Raw genomic sequence first — 6,000 nt, forward strand, 5'->3', positions numbered from 1 at the left:
CTCATAGTTGTTTTTATATTCCTTTCATAAGTGTACTCAAAACTAAGAAACTCATTCACAGACGTTTTCGTGCCTAGCCGATAGTCGAATGTGTGTGTGTGTGTGTGACATATATATATATATATATATATATATATATATATATATATATATATATATATATATATATATAAGTCAAAAGGAATGAGAGAGAGAGAGACAGTAAACAATTGTATAGAAATTGACTCATGGTATGTAAAGAAATCCTTCAATAAAATGACCTGTTCCACATCATTACGAAATATCGTATTCATGATGTATGAAACAAGAATTAATCTAATTTAATCTAATCTAGTCTTATCATATTTGTGACTAGCCATAAACAGACATGAATTACCGAAATTTTTGCCAGTACCAGTAAGCAAATCTAAACTTGAAGATAAAAGACAACAGTATTTTTAATAAACTGGGACTTCTGTCAAGACCGTTTCGTCCCTGTTAACTAACCACAACAGATGTCTGATATACCTCTATTCTGAAGTAACAAAGTGTCCATGCATTTAAAGATGAAGTGCATGATGTGAAGTTCTGTGACAAAGATAGGAACCCAACACGTAATTGGATTGTTAACTAAGTAAAATCAAATGTTACGTATCGGTATTTGTTACCAGCTGCTAGGTGTTTGAATCTAAAATAAGGATACAAACTTTTGTGCCTAAGCGACAATGGAATTGCACACCTACCGTGCATCCAAGAATATAGCTTAAGTATCAGCTGTTTACTCACCAATAGTAAGATGTGTGCGTGGTTGACCAGAAATAACGGCACCTATTGTGATTGTTGGCAACTCATGAACAAAAATTAAAAATGCACGTTAATTTTCACTAACAGGCCAGTTTGCACGTGATAGGGCTTGAAATGAAATTATGAATATTTTTGTACTGTATCAGAATTCTAACCCACATACTTGCCTTTGGAGGAGACCTAGAGAAGATTGCAGTCTTGAGAAAAGGAACGAAATGATCGAACTATACTGTTCCGAGATATTCACATCCTCGAAAGAGGAGATACGAATTCGAATCACAGTCCAGCACCTCAAATTTTTCAACGTCTCTATTTCACTCAAGTACAAGTAAAGTAATAGCCCTGTTCCTTTAAATGGCTATCGGTTCATCAAATAAAATAAAATTTTCTAATGTAAGTAAGTTTACTGGCGACTGTATTTCTGTTTACCATGACTTCCGCTATGTCATTTCCCAACGTAAACCGGCTCTGCCCAGTTGGTAATGAAGGAACGTCACGTTTAATGCGGATTCTGGATTACAACGTCTTTCTCTTGATGTTACCAGCGGTAAAGTAAATCTGTTTGTGCCTCTTTAAATTAAATGCCTGAACCCACGCATTGCACCTGTGATATTTCGTTCCGCCAGACCATTGTGGGCACATTTTCCAGCCGCAGGAGTGTGCTGTAACAGATGATGTGCTTAGCTTACAAAATTAGTCACGGTGGAAAAAACGCGAGGCTATTAAATGGTTAAATAGAAGCAAGCTTCTGAAGCGGAGATTATGCTATTCTCATGTCAGCGGGATGTAAAGACTCTTCTAGGCATCATAGGCTCGACGTGAAGCCATTTTGAAATTTTCACAAATTCTGCAAATTTCTTAGTTCGAGAAAATCCACTGGGAAGTGTAAAGTTACCGGATAATTCGATTATTACCGCCATTATCCCCCCCATAAACCATGGACCTTGCTGTTGGTGGGGAGGCTTGCGTGCCTCAGCGATACAGATAGCCGTACCGTAGGTACAACCACAACGGAGGGGTATCTGTTGAGAGGCCAGACAAACGTGTGGTTCCTGAAGAGGGGCAGCAGCCTTTTCAGTAGTTGCAAGGGCAACAGTCTGGATGATTGACTGATCTGGCCTTGTAACAATAACCAAAACGGCCTTGCTGTGCTGGTGCTGCGAACGGCTGAAAGCAAGGGGAAACTACAGCCGTAATTTTTCCCGTTGGCATGCAGCTTTACTGTATGATTAAATGATGATGGCGTCCTCTTGGGTAAAATATTCCGGAAGTAAAATAGTCCCCCATTCGGATCTCCGGGCGGGGACTACTCAGGAGGACGTCGTTATCAGAAAGAAATCTGGCGTTCTACGGATCGGAGCGTGGAATGTCAGGTCCCTTAATCGGGCAGGTAGGTTTTAAAATTTAAAAAGGGAAATGGATAGGTTAATGTTAGATATAGTGGGAATTAGTGAAGTTCGGTGGCAGGAGGAACAAGACTTCTGGTCAGGTGAATACAGGGTTATAAATACAAAATCAAATAGGGGTAATGCAGGAGTAGGTGTAATAATGAATAGGAAAATAGGAACGTGGGTAAGCTACTACAAACAGCTTAGTGAACGCATTATTGTGGCCAAGATAGATACGAAGCCCACACCTACTACAGTAGTACAAGTTTATATGCCAACTAGCTCTGCAGATGACAAAGAAATTGAAGAAATGTATGATGAAATAAAAGAAATTATTCAGATAGTGAAGGGAGACGAAAATTTAATAGTCATGGGTGACTGGAATTCGAGTGTAGGAAAAGGGAGAGAAGGAAACGTAGTAGGTGAATATGGATTGGGGCTAAGAAATGAAAGAGGAAGCCGCCTGGTAGAATTCTGCACAGAGCACAACTTAATCATAGCTAACACTTGGTTTAAGAATCATGGTAGAAGGTTGTATACATGGAAGAACCCTGGAGATACTAAAAGGTATCAGATAGATTATATAATGGTAAGACAGAGATTTAGGAACCAGGTTTTAAATTGTAAGACATTTCCAGGGGCAGATGTGGACTCTGACCACAATCTATTGGTTATGACCTGTAGATTAAAACTGAAGAAACTGCAAAAAGGTGGGAATTTAAGGAGATGGGACCTGGATAAACTGAAAGAACCAGAGGTTGTACAGAGTTTCAGGGAGAGCATAAGGGAACAATTGACAGGAATGGGGGAAAGAAATACAGTAGAAGAAGAATGGGTAGCTTTGAGGGATGAAATAGTGAAGGCAGCAGAGGATCAAGTAGGTAAAAAGACGGGGGCTAGTAGAAATCCTTGGGTAACAGAAGAAATATTGAATTTAATTGATGAAAGGAGAAAATATAAAAATGCAGTAAATGAAGCAGGCAAAAAGGAATACAAACGTCTCAAAAATGAGATCGACAGGAAGTGCAAAATGGCTAAGCAGGGATGGCTAGAGGACAAATGTAAGGATGTAGAGGCTTATCTCACTAGGGGTAAGGTAGATACTGCCTACAGGAAAATTAAAGAGACCTTTGGAGATAAGAGAACCACTTGTATGAACATAAAGAGCTCAGATGGAAACCCAGTTCTAAGCAAAGAAGGGAAAGCAGAAAGGTGGAAGGAGTATATAGAGGGTCTATACAAGGGCGATGTACTTGAGGACAATATTATGGAAACGGAAGAGGATGTAGATGAAGATGAAATGGGAGATACGATACTGCGTGAAGAGTTTGACAGAGCACTGAAAGACCTGAGTCGAAACAAGGCCCCGGGAGTAGACAACATTCCATTGGAACTACTGACGGCCTTGGGAGAGCCAGTCCTGACAAAACTCTACTATCTGGTGAGCAAGATGTATGAAACAGGTGAAATACCCTCAGACTTCAAGAAGAATATAATAATTCCAATCCCAAAGAAAGCAGGTGTTGACAGATGTGAAAATTACCGGACAATCAGTTTAATAAGCCATAGCTGCAAAATACTAACACGAATTCTTTACAGACGAATGGAAAAACTAGTAGAAGCCGACCTCGGGGAAGATCAGTTTGGATTCCGTAGAAATACTGGAACACGTGAGGCAATACTGACCTTACGACTTATCTTAGAAGAAAGATTAAGGAAAGGCAAACCTACGTTTCTAGCATTTGTAGACTTAGAGAAAGCTTTTGACAATGTTGACTGGAATACTCTCTTTCAAATTCTAAAGGTGGCAGGGGTAAAATACAGGGTGCGAAAGGCTATTTACAATTTGTACAGAAACCAGATGGCAGTTATAAGAGTCGAGGGGCATGAAAGGGAAGCAGTGGTTGGGAAGGGAGTAAGACAGGGTTGTAGCCTCTCCCCGATGTTATTCAATCTGTATATTGAGCAAGCAGTAAAGGAAACAAAAGAAAAATTCGGAGTAGGTATTAAAATCCATGGAGAAGAAATAAAAACTTTGAGGTTCGCCGATGACATTGTACTTCTGTCAGAGACAGCAAAGGACTTGGAAGAGCAGTTGAACGGAATGGATGGTGTCTTGAAGGGAGGATATAAGATGAACATCAACAAAAGCAAAACGAGGATAATGGAATGTAGTCGAATTAAGTCGGGTGATGTTGAGGGTATTAGATTAGGAAATAAGACACTTAAAGTAGTAAAGGAGTTTTGCTATTTAGGGAGTAAAATAACTGATGATGGTCGAAGTAGAGAGGATATAAAATGTAGACTGGCCATGGCAAGGAAAGCATTTCTGAAGAAGAGAAATTTGTTAACATCGAGTATAGATTTAAGTGTCAGGAAGTCTTTTCTGAAAGTATTTGTATGGAGTGTAGCCATGTATGGAAGTGAAACATGGACGGTAAATAGTTTGGACAAAAAGAGAATAGAAGCTTTCGAAATGTGGTGCTACAGAAGAATGCTGAAGATTAGATGGGTAGATCACATAACTAATGAGGAGGTACTGAATAGGATTGGGGAGAAGAGCAGTTTGTGGCACAACTTGACCAGAAGAAGGGATCGGTTGGTAGGACATGTTCTGAGGCATCAAGGGATCACCAATTTAGTATTGGAGGGCAGCGTGGAGGGTAAAAATCGTAGGGGGAGACCAAGAGATGAATACACTAAGCAGATTCAGAAGGATGTAGGTTGCAGTAGGTACTGGGAGATGAAGAAGCTTGCACAGGATAGAGTAGCATGCAGAGCTGCATCAAACCAGTCTCAGGACTGAAAACCACAACAACAACACCGTCATTATTACTACCTTTTTATTCATACCGCTGCTGGAACATTGTACCTGAAGATCATTTGATGCCGTTTGGTCATTATAGAGGTAGTTTCCCAAGAACAGGTTCTTTCCCTGTCCACGGAATCCTTTTTATTTTAATATCAAACATCAGTAATTACTCGTAGATTACATTAAAACTAAAGCAATTGATGAAGACATTTCTTGATAACAAAAACGCGCTGTTTTTCTTCATTTACTTGCGCCTAGATATGGCTATCAAGTACTGCCAAAGCAAAAGGCAAGAGATCTTACTGCCTTCCGATATAGGTCGCTGTCAGTTCTTCCATATTGTTTGGTCGACATGACCTGTTTCAAGTTGTGTATGATAGACAATGTTTTAGAAAATCAATTGTGTTCCTTTGCATTAAACAGAAAGATTTTCATTCTAAGCTATCCAAGTAAAAAATTTTCGCAATATTAGATCAAATTTAATGTTCGCTTCTATAGTGTAGGAAAGTATTTCACAGTTTCAAAACCCGCATCCGACTCACTGTCCTTACACTTAGTCGCTGACCATAAATTCTAGCTCAGAGTGACAGCAGATTAAGTAACCTAATGTAGCGAAGACTGTTTGTCAGTGCTCTTTCTCACCGGAAAATACGCAGTTCACTCATTTGGCTCCATAAGTACACTGTAACAGTAATTTCTGCGTGTATGCAATGCATACTCATTGTAGAATTTAGTCGTACTCTCTCTTCCACTTCTGTATACAATATGCCTGACCTAAACGGGCCCTTTATCATTACAGGCCCTGGGTAGTGCAACATCATACTGACAACAGTAATGTGCTTATACTGACAACCTCACTGTTCGTTTTACCTGATTTTGTAATCATTTAAATAAAACAACATGACCTTCCAGTGGGAGACATTTCGTCCCCCTTTTCCTTCTGTGAAATTTGTCAGTAAGCTTTTTGCCTTCCAACCAGCGAAATGCGGTAGAGTACGGCCGATAAATGATTCACAA

This window comes from Schistocerca nitens, chromosome 2, assembly GCF_023898315.1.
Source record: "Schistocerca nitens isolate TAMUIC-IGC-003100 chromosome 2, iqSchNite1.1, whole genome shotgun sequence".
NCBI lineage: Eukaryota > Metazoa > Arthropoda > Insecta > Orthoptera > Acrididae > Schistocerca > Schistocerca nitens.